The sequence below is a fragment of the Canis lupus genome, chromosome 32, assembly GCF_003254725.2.
Source record: "Canis lupus dingo isolate Sandy chromosome 32, ASM325472v2, whole genome shotgun sequence".
Taxonomy (NCBI): Eukaryota; Metazoa; Chordata; class Mammalia; order Carnivora; family Canidae; genus Canis; species Canis lupus.
The window spans coordinates 8809583-8829540 of NC_064274.1; the positions used below are offsets into that span (position 1 = coordinate 8809583).

The 19958-nt window shown below is 37.2% G+C and overlaps 1 long non-coding RNA gene and 1 other non-coding gene across 2 annotated transcripts in view; one reads left to right on the forward strand and one right to left on the reverse strand.

Annotated features, from left to right (window-relative positions):
* LOC118353106 (uncharacterized) overlaps positions 1–19958 on the forward strand; it is a 51162-nt gene that overhangs the window by 25409 nt on the left and 5795 nt on the right. The gene's annotated exons all lie outside the window — the stretch shown is intronic.
* LOC112647415 (U4 spliceosomal RNA) lies at positions 10558–10695 on the reverse strand. Its single transcript, XR_003128312.1, has one exon. It is a non-coding gene; the product is annotated as a U4 spliceosomal RNA (small nuclear RNA).

A 19958-nucleotide genomic window follows, 5' to 3' on the forward strand; every position in this document is an offset into this window, starting at 1 on the left:
CAGGGATGAGAATTGCAAATCTGTGGCTTGGAGTCCAAACTCTGGGTTTATTCTTATGTAATAAGGACCAGATATGGTTAGAAGTGTAACTTTGCTATAAACTCAAGATACTGTAAATGCTCAAAGATAGGCTTTTGTGCATTTCTGTTTTTGCCAGTTGAATTTGTGTTTCCTATTTGTAAGTAATGAATTACAAATGAAACAACTAGATGGGATTAACTAATCTCTAAGATGTCTTCCAACTATACAAGTCTGTAATGCTTAGAGTATTCAAGAATATAACTAATAACATAAAGGCAGAGATTTTGTCAATTTTTCCCCATGGATTCATTAAGCTAGAACATTACATTGCACAAAATTGTTTGTTGAGTTTCAAAAACTGTTGCTATACATGGAGAAAGAAAAGTGGGCTTTGGCTTTTATTCTCTATCTCTCCATTAAAGAATCAGATTTTTTTTTTTTTTTGTAATTTATTACATGAAAGGGGGCTGATAACAGTTTGATAGGAAGAAAACTCTGGTAGAGAAAGGTCAAAGACATTTGTAATGCTGATTTCAAACAAGTTTACTTTCAGTTTACTTGAATGGCTCTTGTTCTTACATGAAGAGAAGAATAGAGGTTGATAGAATCATAAGAAAAATGTTTTATTTTAATATGTATTTTTAATTAGCTTTGACTCTAAAGAAAACCCAGGTATCCATATAGTACCATTCTTTGGAAGGCTTTTACTGCATGATGGTATAATGTGAGAAATTCCCTTAGGATCATTAAACAGGAAAAAAAAAAAAGAAAAAAAAAAGAATCATTAAACAGGAAACTGGAAATTTGAAGTTGTGTTTTTTAGAGCTGCAATCATAATTGTTGGTAGTGTCAAGTTGTAAAACCAAATTAGAACACTAGATGGCATGAGATGCAAGTTGAAAAACATTAGTGTTCTCAGGTAGTAAGTGTAATAGCTGCTCTATACCTGTACCCTAGCTTACTTTTGTATGTAGGCATATTAATCTGGGAAATTCTCACTAGGGAGAATGTGAATTTTGTTTGGATCTTTACTTATGAAATACATATAATAAAAGAAACAAAGAAAGCATTAAGCTCTTAGTTGAAGAAAAATCATTTAAAAAAAGCAACAAATTTTATTAATCGAAGTCATTGGATACTGAGTTAAAAAATTAGAAAGGGGGCACACCTGGGTGCTTCAGTTGGTTAAGCATTTGCTTTCGGCTCAGGTCATGATCTCAGGGTCCTGGGATGGAGTCCTACATAGGGCTCTCTGCTCAGCAGGGGGTCTGCTTCTCCCTCTGCAACCCCCCACCCTTGTATTCTCTCTCTCACTTCAATCAATCAATCAGTCAATCAATCAATCAATCTATCTTAAAAAAAATTAAGGGCTATTAAGGGATCAATAAAGTTAGCCCCAGGCAAAACTGTGGAGTGGGGGAATTTTTTTTTTTTTTTTGGAGTGTGGATTAATTCTTCTCTTTGGTATCTTGTGGGAATCAAAATAGATGGTTCTCTCTACTTTGCCATTTACTTTTGGGAAGTCCCTTCTCCCAGCTGCTGCTCTTCTTACTATCCTCAGCTGCTCCATGCTAACTACTGTGGGCACCCAACAAAGTCATCATCAAATCACTTGCACATTCATCAAAACATGCCTCTTCTATGTCTCATCCCTTGGGGTCAGAAATTTGAGTTCTTTCTGTACCCTGGGTAATCAAGAAACAAACCATGCCCATTGGTGAACAGAACGACTTCAGCTTTGTTTCGTTCTAATGAACGCATTTCATACAGATGAAGTGCATTTTCATACAGGTCCTATTACTCAAGATCTGAGCAGGAAATGGGCACATGAGGTGGGAAAAGTGGGGAGAACATTAACTAGTGGTGGGGAACCGCACTGGAAGCATCAACAAGGGGGAAAATGGTACCACCCGTCGCCATGGAGTAGGTGACTCCCATGAAGAGCTGGGGACAGAAATAGAAGAACCAAGGCACCATAGACTTAAAGCTCCAGCCTCGAGGTGGTGGTGGTGTATATGTTTCAGTGAAGAGATCAACTGAAGCATATGAAAATTTTTAAGTGTTTATTTGAGCAAAAATTGATTTAAATTGAGCAGCGTGGAATCCAGCCAATAGAGAGAAACCCCAAGGAGCTTTACAAAATGAAAGACTTGTAAGCAGAAGGGAGTAGGAACAAGTTATAGTAGACCAAAACAAAACAAAACAAAACAAAAAAAACGGATTGGTTATTGCAAGGTTACTCTCCTTTAGGGGATGGCAAAGGTCTCTCAGGCAGATTACCTAACTAGTGCTGATCAGGTGACTCCTTTTTTTTTTTTTTTTTAAGATTTTATTTATTTATTAGAGAGAGAGAGAGAGAGAGAGAGAGATAGGCAGAGACACAGGCAGAGGGAGAATCAGGCTCCAGGCAGGGAGTCTGATGTGGGACTCGATTCTGGGACTACCAGAACCACAACCTGGACTGAAGGCAGTCTCAACTGCTGAGCCACCCAGGTGTCCCTGATCAGGTGATTCCTGATCGACTGAGTTAAAATCTCATTTCAGAGCCAGAACTGTAATTAAGTCTTAGTATGGTGATATGAAGCTTAGCATGAACAATTCTATTTCGGGTCTGTTGTCCTTTTTAAAAAACAATTCCCCACTTTTGATCAGACTCTTAGTCTGAGAGACTTGATAAAAAAAATCTAAGGCATTTAGCACTATTATCAGTTACTGCTCTGGAGTTCTTGCAGTTTTTGCTAAATCTCTTTGTCATTCACAGGTCACACACTGTTGGGTTCACACTATTTAAGTTGGTCATTCTCTTTTTTCCCCTTTTACAATGTTCTATTCTTAGGGAGGTCATTTGTGGGTGGTTAGCAGCTGTGAACATGCATTTAAAGTTTTTGAGAGAATACGGTGCCCTATGATTATTATGAGCAAGATCATTCCCAATGTATGGAGTGTACTTTATAGTCATGGTCCACAAGACCCAAATCAATCAGACTCAAATAAGCCAAAGGAAAACCCTTTTGAAGGAGTCACTTTCTTAAGCCAACTAGCTTGTTCAGTGATCTTATGTAGCTGAGTCTCAACTTCCCCAGAAATGTTAATCTAAGTGCAGCAAGTGCTGCTGACCATAGCAGAGACATCTCCTTGCCTAGCTAAAACATAGTGAAGGGCTATCTTACCATCATGAACAACAAGGGCCAGAATGTGAAGACTTCTGTTGGGTTGCTATTTCTCTCCTACTTGGTGGGAAGCCTTCTTCTCCTTCTCCCTCTGCTGGTCCATCTGCTTGTGTGCTCTCACATGATCTCTCTCTCTCTGTCAAATAAGTAAATAAAATCTTTAAAAAAAAAATGGCAGGATAAAACAATAACTGTCTGTAAATGACAAAAGATTTTAAAATGCCCAGGGTTAAAGATCCATATAAGAGTTCATTATAGGGATCCCTGGGTGGTGCAGTGGTTTGGCGCCTGCCTTTGGCCCAGGGCGCGATCCTGGAGACCCGGGATCGAATCCCACGTCGGGCTCCCGGTGCATGGAGCCTGCTCCTCCCTCTGCCTGTGTCTCTGCCTCTCTCTCTCTCTCTCTGTCTGTGACTATCATAAAATAAAATAAAATAAAAGTTCATTATAAGGGAACTGACAAGGAAATTTGGTTATTTCTGTGATGTATAACATTTTAAGATAATACCTGGAAATACTACTGTTAACCTTATATCAGGGTATATCAGACTTTTAGGAATTTCTTACAATTTTTTAGCATAGTTATTTTCAATAACATGCACCCATACCTAATAAGGTTTATCATCACTTATTTGGCAATGCTTCTCATGTAATTTAACATGACAAATAAACCTAATTAATTTAGTATTTCTCCTATACAAAATAAGAGATAAATCCTTTGAGATTTTTCAGGGATTCTCAGGGAAATCTCAAAGTTACTTTGAAGTCAAAAGGACTACATTTAAATATTATTTTTATTTATTTGAGAGAGAGAGAGAGAGAGAGAGAGCATGATCAGGGGAGGGGAAGCAGAGGCAGAGAGAGAAGCAGACTTTCTGCTGAGCAGACAGCCTGACACAGGGCTAGATCCTACAACCCTGGGATCATGACCTGAGCCAAAGGCAGACGCTCAACTACTGAACTACCCAGGTGCCCCAACAAGAGAAGATTTTATTTATTTATTTATTTATTTATTTATTTATTTATTTATTTATTTTTAAGAGAAGATTTTAAAGGCAAATACAGAAGGTTACAGAGTTGTGAACAAAACTTAGCTCTTAATATTGGGAGGACTGGGTTTCTTTAAGTGATTAAAGACCTGATAAAGGCAATGTGAAGCATAGTAAGTTATTTTGGTAAGACAACATCTTTGCTTTTCACACAGATTATTCAAAAAGTAAAAGAACACAAAAACCTTTCACAATCTCTTATCAAGAGCAGACCAATAATAATAATAATAAAAAAACAAAACTGTCTTTCTAACAGAGAGAGAATCAAATTTGCACTGATGTACTTTTGATATTAAAACTCATTTTAGAACCTTAAATAAATCCATTCTACTCTTAGCCACCTTGACTACATGTAAAATTTTTTTCCCAACAAAACTTCTACAACTATTTATATCCATTCACATTTATTGTAGTTTTTTTTTTTTTTCTTTCTCATTCTGGAGCAATGATTCATTTTATTTTTCTTACCTACTTTTCATACACATTGTTTTCTTCCAATCTTGTTATTTCTAAGTAGTTTTAATTATATGTGTTAATTAGAATTCCTTACCCTTAGAATCCTTTATTTCCTTTTTTTTAAGAATTTATTTTTATTTATTTGAGAGAGAGACAAAGATAGCAAGAGAGAGCATAAGTGGAGAGGAAAGGGAGAAGCAGGCTCCCCACTGAGGGCTCTATCCCAGGACCCTGAGATGAACCAGGACCTGAGCTGAAGTCAGATGCTTAACTGACTGAGCCACCCAGGTGCTCCTAGAATCCTTTATTCCTGGTGAAAACTAAGAAGTAAGCAATTGTGGATGTCTGTTACACTAGGATTCTCTGAATTGGCAAATTTATAAATACCTTTCATAATTTCTAGAATTACATTCTTTCACAAATTATTCCATGTAAGACAAGACACGTTAATTGATTGAGCCCCATATTTTTAGTTCCTTTGTAATGAGAAGCCAAAAGTAGATACATTGGCATTCAATAACTAATGTTTCAGTATTTTATCTTATTTGGAAATGATCTAGGTATTTAATGAATACCCATCATTTAACTTATCTCAGTATAACATTAAAGTTTCAAGTTACCAAAAAAATTATGGGAACTTTTTAAGTTAACACACCAAAAAACATGATTATCATTGGAAAGTTCATTTATATACTTTTATCTTAATTCCATATATCTAATTCACTTGTTCTTAATAATTATGTTTAGATTAGTCATGAAAATTTTATGAGACATTAAACAGCTAACCGTTATTTTAAATTATTTCTCTTGTTGACAAAGTCTGTAACAGAGATAATAAGCTTATTTGACTTTTAGTAAACCTAGGTAGAATAAATGTATTATTAATGCTGGTAATATGCCTTTTAAAATTAAGCTCACAAAGTTAAACCACCTTAAAAAATATTTTTATTGAAAATTATCTTCAAATGAAATTGGAAAATATTTGGATTAATTTCCATGTTTCTGAGAATAGGCTTGATTTATATAAATACTTATTTGTATATAAGCCAAGTAGATAGAGGTCTTACAAATTAATTTTGGCTATACCATCTGGAGGTAGAAAAAAATCACATGTTTATAACATACACACAGACATATGTAAACATACAGACAAAAGCAGACAGATATAGCTTTTATTTTAAAGTTTTAGCCATGAGACAGCTCCAATAATGCAATACTCTTTCTTTCTTTCTTTTTTTTTTTTTGTAAAAGAACAGTTGGATCCAAATTGTGTTTCTGGCAGATGGGATAAGTTAAGGTTATCCACTCAGATGACAGATGGCTAAAGATTTTTTACTAATATTTGTGCAAGAGAATTTTAAGACTTTTTACAGGTCTTGTCACTAAAATAACCTTCCTTTTCCTTTTTTCTCCTTCTCGTAAGAATTTCCTTGGTTTCTAGGGCAAACTAGTAGAATACTTCCATCTCAAAAAGCACAGAGAAAGAATACAAGTCCCACCAAAATGATTTTTGTTCCCTAAGTCTAGATTTTTTACAGTTAGTTCCCTTGGGCCTTTTGAAATGAATAGGGGGAGGTTTGGGATTGGTAAACGGGATAGGTAGATTTTGAGTTGTTTCTAGAGTCATTTTCTATTCCCATAAAGATTAAATTTGTAAGACAAATGCGGTTGTTTGTGGTTCCTCAAAGAACTGAATTGCAAACTGAAGGGTATCTAGAGGCTGACCTACCACCCATCCAACTATATTGTCCTCAGTTTGCTTCTTTGTATTATGGAGAAGATTTTTAACTATGGTGTAAATGGAAAGATCCCTATATTCTAGATTTAGAATTGTGTGTCTTGGAATGTTTTAATAAATCCTTCCACAAAGGTTTCAGGATGATTGCTGCTGGGTACATAGTTTCATTTTAGCTTAGGGAAGACGGAAATTCCTATCAGGCTCTGAATATCAGCTTCCAATGTGGCCACCTCCGACCATAGAGTTACTTCAAACAAAAACCAAAAGCACAAAAATTGTTTTCAAATATTCTGTCAGGCTTCAGCTAACAATAGTAAACACTCCTGTCAGTATTTGAACAACCCCTTGGACTCAAGTGGCATCCACAGAGAGGGTACAAAAGATACAAGAATGGAGCCATTCCCAAAGATAACCAAATGACAGACTGAGACAATTGCCCTGAGAGTGGGCAATGGTGGTAGGATCCTAGCAGCAAGTGGAGTACGGCCCACATTGCTGTCCAGCCAAAGGGGATGAAACCTGCATTTCTGTTTGACCATATTTTGAGGCTTCAGCCTGATGGCTGCCAAGCCAAGTTCTTAGGACACAAAATGAGACAACAAGAAGGCAATAGCTGTCCATGGGAGAGTAAGGATCAACAACCAGTGGGGCCCTGAAAGGAAATTCACAAGTCACAATTGAAAGATCCAATTCTTAATGTTTTTCGCCTGCCAGTATGAATTTGAAAAGGAAAAATGTAAAATTTTGCTTTCCTCCCCCAACCAGGCACTACAGACAGAGATCTGGGAGAGCTAAGGTGGATAAGAATTCTTACCCCTTTCTGGCTTCTGCCAGTTTTCCCAGGATCCTGTCTGCAGGCTCTGGAGCAAGTGGGGTGCCCCAGCAGGTCTCATGCTGGTCAACCGAAACTATAGAGAAGGGAAAGTACTTTTCCCTCTACCCCTTATGGCGAGTGCTTGGCTGAGACCCCTTTTTCTCTGGGACCCCTCATAAATAGATAAGCTTATCTAGGTTAAAAGTCCTCCACAGTGCTCACTGCAATTCAAGTCTATCTTTGATAAGATTTGCAATTCAAGATTATTTTTGATAAGGTTAACCAAGCATATACAAATGATCCTCAGTTGAAACATTTGCCGATTCAGACACAACTGCTGCATAACCCGCTTTTCTGATCTCTGATTCAGGTAATGCCACTGCAGTCTACATGTGAGCAATCCTGCATTCCACCTTCTTCCTACTTCTCTGTGAGCCACTCATTTCTGTATGCTTCTTCAATATTGCTGGAACCGTTTCTCCTCTCCATACTGTTTGCTACTGCCCTGGGTTGGATCATTTCCCCACGTGGGTCATGTGCTCCGGTCATACTGAATTCCTTGCTTTTCTTCAGACTAGCTGTAGATCTCTGTTCCTCTGTGTTACATCTCTTCATTTTATCTGCTTCTTTTTTTTTTTTTTTTTTTATCTGCTTTGTTTAATCAGCTTGTATCAGTCTCTCTGGGATGGGAAGCCCTAACTGACTTCTCCAGTAAGCTTCCCACTCCTTTGTCTTGATTCTTGTGGTACTTTGTACATATTTCTAAGACATTATAGCTATACTACTGTGCTGCCTGTGCTGATTTCTATATGTGTGTCCTCGGGATCTTGAGACTCTTGAGAGTTGGGACTTTATTTTACTATCTCAGTATCCCTGAAGCATTACTAAACAGTCATATTTTCTCTAGCTTTATAAGTGTTGCTATCTTGTGGCAAATTTCTGTCTAATCCATTCAATGTAGCCTTAAGATGGAAGGCTCTAGGTTCCAGGCGTCAGCACATGCCTTCAGGGCAGGAGTCCATTGAGTATCTGTTTATCACATGGACTCCTACTTCTTCTTGATTCTGTGGCCTCTGAGGACCTCTTTTACTGTTCATATTTTTAGCTATTTACTTAAAGAATCTTTCTTCTTTCTTTTTTTTTTTTTTTTTAAATTTTTTTTTTTTTTTTATTTAGGATAGTCACAGAGAGAGAGAGAGAGAGAGAGAGAGAGAGACAGGCAGAAGGAGAGGGAGAAGCAGACTCCATGCACCAAGAGCCCGATGTGGGATTCGATCCCGGGTCTGCCAGGATCGCGCCCTGGGCCGAAGGCAGGCGCCAAACCGCTGCACCACCCAGGGATCCCCGAATCTTTCTTCTTTATTCCAAGTCATCTCACATTAGTGTTTTGTCTGGAAGGATTTGTCAGGATATCTTGTTCTCTGTATTGCCAGAGGCCAAAGCCTCCTCCATTTGGCAAGGAGAAACAATTTGCTTTAAAGAACATTTCCAGATTTTGAGAGGAACTATTACTCTAAAATTTTTTTGTGAGTATGAACAGGGAGAGGAGGATGGCAAAGAGAACTTTAGTATTATGTGGTCTTGATAGGCTTTACCAATTAAAATATTATATCTAGCATGGAATGTTTTCAGAGAAGTAGCCCACCATTTTTTGCCTATAACAAATAGTAAATTCTTCAGAATTAAGCAACTAATGGTAATAGCCCAGAAGACAACTTTTTAAAAACATTTATGTAATCCTTACCATCTGCCAGCCACTATTTTAAGATGTTTACAAATATCAGCTCATTTAATATTTATGTATCTCGATGAAGTAGGTAGTGTTATAACAGATTGATTAACTGGGACATGGAATCATTAATTAAGTACTGATTATGATTATGTGGCAATTATTTTGCTACCTGCAGAGGTAAAAAATGTGAATAAGACATGCTTTCTTTCTTCCAATTCTCACTTCTAGAATCTAGCACAAAGTTTCCCGGGATGGCAGACGTGGCTTCCATTGAACAGAGGGACACCTCTGTAGGAACCTCCTTACATAGACAGTTTGGGGTGGGAAGTGTGAGTGAAAAAGGTAAATATATACAAAAGAAAGCAAGCAGGGAGATGGATAATTTGACCATTTGCTGATTTATTCTTATTTTACCTATACTGGTGCCCTATTTCTATTTTCTGGGACAGTTTTCCTCTGCTCTGGACACTGCAGATAACATGTGAATGTAATAGATAAGTTTAAGCATGTTAGTTTCAGAGAATTTATTTATTTATTTATTTATTTATTTATTTATCTATCTATCTATCTATCTATCTATCTATCTATCTATCTATCCATCCATCCATGAGAGACACACACAGAGAGAGAGAGAGAGAGAGAGAGAGGCAGAGGGAGAAGCAGGCTCCATGCAGGGAGCCTGATGTGGGACTTGATCCTGGGTCTCCAGGATCAGCCCTGGGCTGAAGGCAGAGCTAAACCGCTGGGCCAGCCGGGCTGCCCCTCCTTTTTTTTTAATTTAAAGACCGTATCTATTTATTCATGAGAGAACACAAAGAAAGAGAGGCAGAGACACAGGCAGAGGGAGAAGCAGGCTCCTGACGGGGAACCTGATGTGGGACTCCATCCCAGGACCTTGTGATCACAAATCACAACCTGAGCCAGAGGCAGAGACTCAACTATTGAGCCACCCAGGCACCCAGTTTCAGGGAAATTGATGAGGAAGGAAAAAGAAGATGGCACATCACAGAGTTCATTAATTGTCATTTTTCCTGTAACTTCAGTGAAACAAGGAAAGTAAAATTTCTGACTGTTCTAAAGTAATAAGTCAAAAGATTATCTGCAGTGTAAACATGGCTGCTTTGACTTCTCATTCCAGTTTGTATAATCAACTTGTAGGCCACCTTGAACAATTTGTGCTTGGGCATTTTTTTCACTACCTAATTCTCAGAATTGTAAAATAAAAGAAAAACTAAAATGAAGTCTATCAAAATATCAAAAACTAAAGCTGATAAAGAAAATATAAACTTTATGAGTTTTTAGATTATTGTTAGTTGAAAATTTTGTGTTTTTGTGAATACTCTCAAGTCATGTGAATATTTCCAAATCCACAAAATTTGCTCTTCATTTAGAGCTGACTCAACTAGTCCAGAATCAGTAATATATGTTCTTAGATTCCTCTTTAAGTACCAGGAATAATTCTATGCTCCTCTTTCACCTGGCTTCCTTTCCTTTTATGACAAATATCATGTAGAAGACCATTAAGTTGTATTTTGGTGAGATAAAACATTCATGTAAATTGATTTAATTAGAAGAACACAATTACTGTATTGATTTTTGTACTAAAGAAAATATTTGTCATTGCACTTGTACATCATATTGGAAAAGTTTTCAGTTAGCAGTAATCGCACCTCAGATAAACCTCATTGGCTGTGATACTGCCACTGCATGAAGCTTGTATGTTGTATTAGAAACCACACAGAAAAATTTTAGAAAAATGGAGAAAAGAATTAGGTCAAGGCTTGCAAAAAATATATATTAAAATAACATTTTTAAAGGGCATATTAGTAACAAGAGTTATAGGTGAGATGAAACAAAATGAGAGCAGTAGATCTTAATATTCAGGAAAGCTAATGGAACTCAAGTTCACATCATTATAAAAAGCATTTCAAAGGACCAGAAATCCACCCTACTTGGTTCGAGCTTTGTGCATGATTCTGAACCTTATATGACAGGAATGGTAATGAAGCATCAATAAAGACAGCCATGATGATAAAAGATCTTTAGGTCATAGATCCTTGTGGAGACTAAAAATATAAGGTCAGTGCTCATTCTTGAGAGTGAAATGAAAGGTGAACATGACGAATGTGAATCAAGTTTGGAAGACAGAAAATGTATATGAAAGGAAAGTGTTCAAGGATATAATAGTTCAAAAGCAAGAGGGCATGCAATAGAACAAAGAAGGGACTGATGTTTAAGGAATATTATTTTTTTAAAAGATTTTATTTATTTATTCATGAGAGACACAGAGGGAGAGAGAAGCAGAAACACAGGCAGAGGGAGAAGCAGGCTCCATGCAGGGAGCCTGACATGGGACTCAATCCCGGGTCTCCAGGATCACGCCCTGGGCCAAAGGCAGTGCTAAACTGCTGAGCCACCCGGGCTGCCCTTAAGGAATATTATTGAGAGAGTGAAGTTTAGATGTGGAAATAATGACCAAAGGTGGCCATGGAATTTTCCATTTAGGAAGAAAGAATTTATTAGATATTTAGTAAAATTACATAACAGATTGGAAGGTGTTGTAAGTATGACCTGGATGTTCCTTCATGAAGAGCTTATTTTATGTCTTGGAATATATGTGATAGGTAGCTTGCTCAGAGGTAAAAGATCACATCTATTGGGCAGTTGATAGTATGTTTTATGCTGCATCTAATTCATTGCTGACAATCAATCACTTGTATACATGAAATCACATTTTGAAATTTTTATTTACGAGTATTTATATGCTGGTGAAACCTCCAGAAACTTGTCATTGGAAGGGTCACAGGGTGGATCAGTTGGTTAAGCATCTGCCTTCAGCTCAGATTATCATCTCAGGGTTCTAGGATGGAACACAGGAGCCTCTGTGTCGGGCTCCCTGCTCAGCGGGATGTCGGCTTCTCCCTCTACCTTCACCCCTCCCCCCTGCTCTCAGGCTCACTCGCTCTCTAATAAATAAATACAATGTTTTTTAAAAAAACATGTCATTGGAGAGCATTATATTTGGCTAGCTATATAAAGAATCAAAAGACAAACATAGGGTCTACCTAGGTAGATCTGGGAGGAGACCAAATGTTAATTTATTCCAACTGAGTACTTTCTTTGTTAAATGGAAGTATACTATATGTACATGAAACTTGCATTTCCCTGAGCTATACCAACTTAAGGGTAAAAGTGTACTTATATTAATCACAGTAAATTGTGTGCTTGGGGTTTTTTTTCCCCCCCTGGATTTTTTACCGCTTACTATTTCATTCTTCCATTACCCCTTGCATCTCTTCTATAGATTTCTGGACATCTGCGGGGCCAGAAATGTATATGTGATCTCACAAAGATGTCTTTTTAGCTGCTATGTAAAGCTTTTCCTAGCTGCTTCTGGTGTCCACAGCTTCCACTAGGCATGGCCATTGGGTACCACCACCCAGTGTCAATGCTGCTCTTGGATGTCCTAACGCAAGCAGTCTCCTATGTGGGACCTCAGTGAAACATGGGCACTCAGCCACACTCGGCCCCCCTCCCACAGATGTGGGAGGATGTCTCTCTCTCATGTTGAGTTTTGTTTTGTCATGTGGATACTAAACTGGTGCTGCTTGGTTTAGATGGCTTATTTAGGTTTTAGTGAGAAGATCATATATATACTGATTTAAACCTAACTTGGATTGGGTTAATGGGCCAGGATAGATGGTCTATGATAAATACTTTGCTTTCTCTTTCCTGATGACTAATGTTATCTGGCCAAGTTATTTATATTCTTTGGATGCATTCTTTCCTGAGGGACTTGCTTGTCAGTCCCGAATGCAAATATATTTCTATATTTCTTCCTCCACCCCTTTTCCCAAATTTGTCAGAAAAATTTAGACATATTGGAAGCCTGAAAATGAGTCACTTAAATAGATGCTAGGAGATCAGGTTGAGTGCAGAATCGTAAAAAATGAAACAAAACAAACAATAAGGAGAAGAGGTGGAGGACAAGTAGAAGAGAAAGGAAAGGCAAAAGAGAAAAAAAAAAATAAAAGCAAAGAGTAAAAATAAATAAATAAATAAATAAAAGCAAAGAGTAAGCGAGTCTCCCAGTCTGCTTTCCTCCCTTGCTCAGTATGTGGTCTTTCAATATTCTGACTCTGATGTTTCTTTGTTTAATTAACATTTCCCTTCTCTTGGTATCAAAATCGATGTTTCTTATCAGATGGTATCAGTTGGAACCCAACGCAGTCTTTACATTTTACACTTTATACAGTAGATGCGATTTCAGGGTTCAAAATGAAATTAAGTTTTGAGCAGTGATAAGCTTACAGGCATCTTGTTTGATTCTCTTTAGAGAGAATGCCAGAAGTGTCCCCTTATGGTTTCTGAAGAGGAAGAAATTCTCTTTGCAGGTCTTTCCAATTCTCATTGGCCCCTGCCTTGTGCCATAATATTTTTGTTGGTGGCTGGCTACATCTTTATAATATAATTTTCCATGGCATACATTTCTTTTCCCTGGGCCAGTAAGTTGCTGTTTTAACCCAGTTGAGCAGATCATTTTCACAGATGTTTCAGTGACATCAACAAAGCCTGTGAGCTACCAAACACTGTCAGAGCCTAACTCTGTGTGGACTGTGGTTCCTTTAATCTCTGGAAGGTAGGGCTGCACAGCCTCGCAGGCAGGGTGAGACAAGCCCCCAATGCCAGTACACTGGGCAATTTCTAAGGCTAGGCTAGCTTTCAATTCTTAAAGAGAGGAAGCATGGCATATTTATTTGCTGATGAGCATAGCTGAAGAGTGAACATTGGCTATAAATAGCAAAATTAAGCAGGGTATGGCAAGTTTCTATGACATCATTAAAACTTGCTGGAGAGGACGTTCAGCTTTAAAATTGAAATAATTAAAAAAAAAAGAAAAAAAAGAAAATTGAAATAATTATAATTCACATACTATTGTAATGTATAATACAAAGTGATCTCTTGTACCCTGTGCTTGGTTTTCTCCAATGGTAACAACTGTTGTGTAAAAACAACCAGGATATTAACATGGATGCAATCCACCTATTCCTATTTCTCCAGTTTTACTTCTACTCTCACACATGCATTTATGTGTGTGTATTGTATGTATGTGTGTATATTAAGTTCTATGCAGTTTTATCATCTTATAGGTTCACGTATCCACCACCATAGTCAAGATACCGAACAGGTCCGATATCACAAGGCTCTCCTGTGTTACCCTTTTATACCCACATCTACTTTTCTTCTGCTCCCACGTTTCCTTAAACAACCACTAATCTGTTTCTTATTGTCAATAAATATAGTCATGCCTGAGGTAACTTTTTTTTTTAATGGACTTTATTTTTTAGAGCAGTTTTAGGTTCGCAGCAAAGTGGAGCAGAAAGTCCAGAGAGTTCCCATATACTCCTGCTTTAACCCATGCATAGCTTCCCCATCCAGAATAGTATGTATATTACAATAGATGAATCTGCACTGACACATCATTATCACCCTTAGTCCATAGTTTAGATATTTTATTTTATTTTTAAAATTTTTATTTATTTATGATAGTCACAGGGGGTGGGGGCAGAGACATAGGCAGAGGGAGAAGCAGGCTCCATACACCAGGGGCCCGATGTGGGATTCGATCCCGGGTCTCCAGGATCACGCCCTGGGCCAAAGGCAGGCGCCAAACCACTACGCCACCCAGGGATCCCTAGATATTTTATATCAGGTTCACTTTTGGTGTTGTACATTCTGTAGGTTTTCACAAATGTAAAATGATATATATCTACCATTACATTATCCCACAAAATAGTTTCACTGTCTTAAAAATCCTCTGTGCTCTCTTCCTGTTCCATCCTTCCTCCCCTCAACCCCTATGACCATGGACCCTTTTACTGTTGCCATAGTTCTGCTTTTTCCAGAATGTTATGTAGTTGGAGCCATACATGTCATAGTTGGATTTCAAATTGGCTTTTTTCACACAGTGTAATTCTCTCGAGATTCATCCAGATTGTTGTGTGTATGAGTAGTTTTGTCTCCTTTTTTAAATTGCTGTAGTATCCCATGATATGGATGTACTGCAATTTGTTTAAACTTTCACCTGTTGAAGGGCATTTGGACAGATGCCAGTTTTAGGCTATTATGGTTAAAGCTGCTGGGTGCATTCATGTACAGGTTTTTGTGTGGATGTAAATTCTCCTTTCTCTGGGATAAAGCCCCAGGAGTACAGTTTTTGGATTGTATAGGAGTTGAGTGTTTGGTTTTATAAGAAACTGCCAAGCTGTTTTCTAGAATAGCTATATCATTTTATGATTTCACCAGCTATATATGAGTGACCCAGTTTTTAAACATAGATAACTATGCCAGCCACTGGTGGTGTCACTTTTTTGTTTTAGCCATTCTGATAGGTGTGTACTGAAATTACGCTGTGGTCTTACCTTGTATTTCTCTAATGGATAGTGATGTTGAACATCTTTTCATGTGCTCATTTGCCATCTGTATATCCTCTTTGTATGGGCTTTCACAGAACAAAAATTTAAATTTTGATGAGGTCCAATTTATCAGTTTCTCATCTTATGGCTTTTGCTTTCGGTGCCAATCGAAGAATTCTTCCTAGCTCTAGATTCCAAAGGATTTCTCTGCTGTATTTTTTCCCTAATAGTTTGGCAGTTTCAGGTTTTATATTTAAGTCCATCATCTATTTTGAGTTAATTTTTGTACATCACGTAAGTTTTAAATAAAGGTTTATTTTTTTGCCTATGGATGTACAATTGCCTCATCATCATTTGTTGAAAAGGGTATTCTGCTTTCATTGAACCATTTTGTAACTTTGTCAAAAATCAGTTAAACATATTTATAAGGATCCATTTTGGGTTCTTTATTTTGTTTGAATGATCTATGTGTTAATTATAAGATAGTCTCTTTTTGTGATATAATTTGATGAGTGCATGTACTTTACGTGAATTTACTATTTATTTATTTAATATTATTACTTTTTGTATTTTTATTGATTTAAATTCAATTAGCTAACATATAGTACATCATTAGTTTCAGATGTAGAGTTCAGTAGTTTATCAGTTGCATATGAAACCCAGTGCTCATCACATCACCTGTCATCCTTAATGCCCGGTTACCCCATCTCCCCCACCTACCCTCCCTTTGGCAACTCTCAATTTGTTTCTTATTTAAGAGTCTCTCATAGTGTGTCTCCCTCTGTGATTTTTTTCCCATTCAGTTTCCCTCCCTTCCCCTATGATTTCTGCACTGTTTCTTATAAAGTTTCACATAAGAGTGAAACCATATGATAATTGTCTTTCTTTAATTGACTTATTTCACTCAGCATAATACCCTCCAGTTTCAACCACATCAATGTAAATGGCAAGATTTCATCCTTTCTGATGGCTGAGTAATATTCCATTGTATATATTTACCACATCTTCTTTAACAATTCTTCTATCAATGGCTCTTTCCATAGTTTGGCTATTGTGAACATTGCTGCTATAAACATTGGGGGTGCAGGTGTTTGTAGTAGAGGCAGGAGAGAAGAGTTTGTCATGAGGATGGGACAGGTGAATGAAAGTTTATGGTGGGAATCCCTTTGGATTTTTCCTTTGGCTAGTGCTGATGTATTAGAATTCATATTCATATACATGAATTTACATGACTCATATAATCTCTAAATTCCTGTACTTGCTATTTGGTCATACATCAGTAACATGCTGACTTCTAGGATAATATCACTTGGAGCACTTGTTATTGGTTACACTCTTACTGAATGCCATGCTCTTGAAGAGGATTATGTGTTACAACTTCGATTGGGGTACAGGAGTGGTTGGAATGGCACCTCTGTCATTTTGAAATGTTAGGTGTATTTCATATACTAATAAATGTGAGCCACAACTTTTCCCTTTAATAATTCTAAACAGCTCCACTTCTGTTATGAAACTGCCAGTACGAGAAGATCTTATTTGCTAGATTACCTGTGTGTCCTACCCCAAAGCACAACTGCAAATCTAAATGCAGCTTTACCATCTGCTTAAACATTGATACTGTGGGTCCAGAGCACAAGTCACATATATGCTTCTTTTAGAAAGGTTGACATTTCTTGCAGTGCACTTCACCTTTGCTCTTACCAGATATGTGCAATTTCATTTAGCAGAGAAGTGCTGAGATGGGGGAAAATAGAAGCCTTGAATACATTGTAAATCTGATATGCAAATTTTATCACAGTTGCATTATTTGCTAAAGTTCATTTTGAGGCACTCTGGGGTGTGATTAATTTTAAGGGCAATACAGGATGTTGTCTACTGAATTTAGAAGCCCTGTGGGATAAGTGTACCTGCCTGTTTCCTTATTATCAAGGGAATTTTTAATATAAAATGGAAGCATAACAGTTAGAGTAGAACATTATAGTATCTTATTTTTACTGGGGCATAAACTATACTTGGAACTGAGCCATGGGATAAATGGGCCTATTGCAGCATAGGTCAAGCTAATAAAATACATTAAATTCTATCTATTTGTAATTTTCTGTGCATAAGAGTGTCTTATACCTCTTGGAGAAGAGGTTTTATTCTACCTATCTACTTATCTATGTAATTATCTATCATCAATCAATCATCTATTTTTTCAAATGATTCCAAATTTCCCCAACCATAATTTACTACTTGCTTATCACAAGTATTTTATATTTATATTCCTTAGAGTTTGCAATAATCATTTGGCAACAATCATTTGGTCTTGTATTATTTTAGAATTCATATTTAGATTCTGTATTATTGCACAGATAGCATATTTTTTCCCTTAACTGGATTATCAGCCTTCAGAGAACAGTGACCCTAATTTACTTTTTGTATTACCCAAAGGTCCTAATGTAGTTCTCAATGAATATTTTATTGATTTTCAATTATATAGGAACATTTTTTTAACCAATAAAAGAAAATGGAGTTTCAGAATATTTAGCAGTTGCTCAAGGAACCAGGTATATGCAGTCAGATTATATCCCTCTACATAGGTAAGGGACTACCCATGCCCATTCATTTCATGAATGTTAACGAGAATTTGGTTCTTAAGGCACTGTGTATGGTGGCAGGGAGAATGGATAAGTTCTTTTTTTTTTTTTTTTTTAGTTTATAAAGCTATTTTATTTTTCTCCAAAGCATACAGGAAGACCTCTATTTCCCAGTATCCCTTTGTGTCCAGGTGGACTGTGTAACTGAGCTCTTGCAATGGAAGGTGAGTGGAAGTGATATACGCCACTTCCAGGCCATAAAAAGCCCTTGTGCAATCTTCCTTGCTCTTTCCCCCTAACCCCACAGCAGTAAAGGAAGGCTTTTGATAGGACAGAAAACACAATGGAAATATCTCGAGCCCTGAATTGAGCACTTGGAAGGGCTGCCCAGAAGATTTCCTGGCCAGGGGCTTCAGTTCTGGATTTTATATGAGCAGGAATATTGTATTATTAAATAAAGCTGTGAGACATTGCAACTGTCTGTCACAAGTTAATGTTGAGTAAGACATGTAGAAAAATCAGTAATAGGGATTGAAGGGTTAAGAGCTTCAATGAGAGGAAAACAAATGAAAGGACAGAAGGAGGGGAGCTGGAGTTAAGTGATGTGGCCTTTGGGCTCCATGGAGTGGATGCTCAGAGGTTGGATGCTGTTGGCCGTGTTAATGGCTGTGTGAACTTTAAGAACAGAGATGTCAAATATTTAGCTGAGATGTTTTTAGAATGTAGTACTTAATACATATAAGAGAAATATAATGATGTTTAATTTTGAAGCATAGCAGTAAAATGAACACTTGTGAACATACCACCCAGTTAAGAATGAGAATATCATTATTGTTGAAGCTGCAACTGTATGGATAAATTTTAGAAACGTGATGAAAAGAAGCAGGTGTCAGAAGATTATAGTTGATAACATTTTTGTATAAAGCTCAAAAAAACCCCATTAAAAGAATGAGGTATTTAGGGATATATACATGCCTGATTTTTAAGTTGCTATGCTGTACTCTTTTGCCCTACACCTTTGGTAAAATCTTTTCTGAATTTTGTTGATGAGGATAAGGTTTGAAATGTAATGACAGAAGAGAGATATGTAAACATCTGATTATAGTCTTCTCAAAGTGTGTTCTGTGGACCAGAAGCCTTGGCATAATTTTGGATCTTATTAGTAATGCAGAATTTCAGTGCTATTGAGACCTACTGAATTAGAATCTGCATTTTAACAATGTACTCATTGATTTGTATGCACATTAGCCTGAGAAGTACCTGACTACAGCACACACTGTACAGCCCATTCTCCAGAATCCCTGTTTTTTCCCCTTCTCTTGAATTGGCTCCATATACTGTGTTCATCGGATAGTTCCACAGGGGGACAAAAGAAAGTGTCAGGAAACTAATGTCGATTGAGGACTCACTTTGGAATACAGACATATCTAGGGTTATCCTTCCTTCTTCTTCCCCCACTCCTTAATTCTCTGTTATAATCAGGCTTATAGTAGCAGGAGTCACCAATTCATATAAATCCTTAAATCACTGTAATGGCTGTTTAGCCATACGTCAGTAGAATGCTGACTTCTCAGGAAATATCAGAGCACCTCTTATTGGTTATACTCCTACTTAATGCCATATTTCTGAAGAAGATCATGTGCTACAACTTAGGCTACAGTGTAGGAGAGATTGGGATGAAGCACTAATATGTTCTCTTCTCAAATGGCACCTCTATCTTTCTGAAATGCTGGGTTTATTTCACACACTAATGAGTGAACTTGCTGGCTGCTAATGCATTGCCAGAAAGCATTAATTTGATCCAGTTCTTACCAAGTCCTTGTGGATCTTGTCAGGAATAGGACTAAAAGATGAGGTTAGACACTTCCTTAACTAGATTTTAAAAAAGGACAGTCTCTTTAGTTCTATAAAATGAGTTGACATGTGGCATTAAATCCATTGCTGTTATCTGTCATTGGCTTTTCCGGCAAAAATAATGAATGC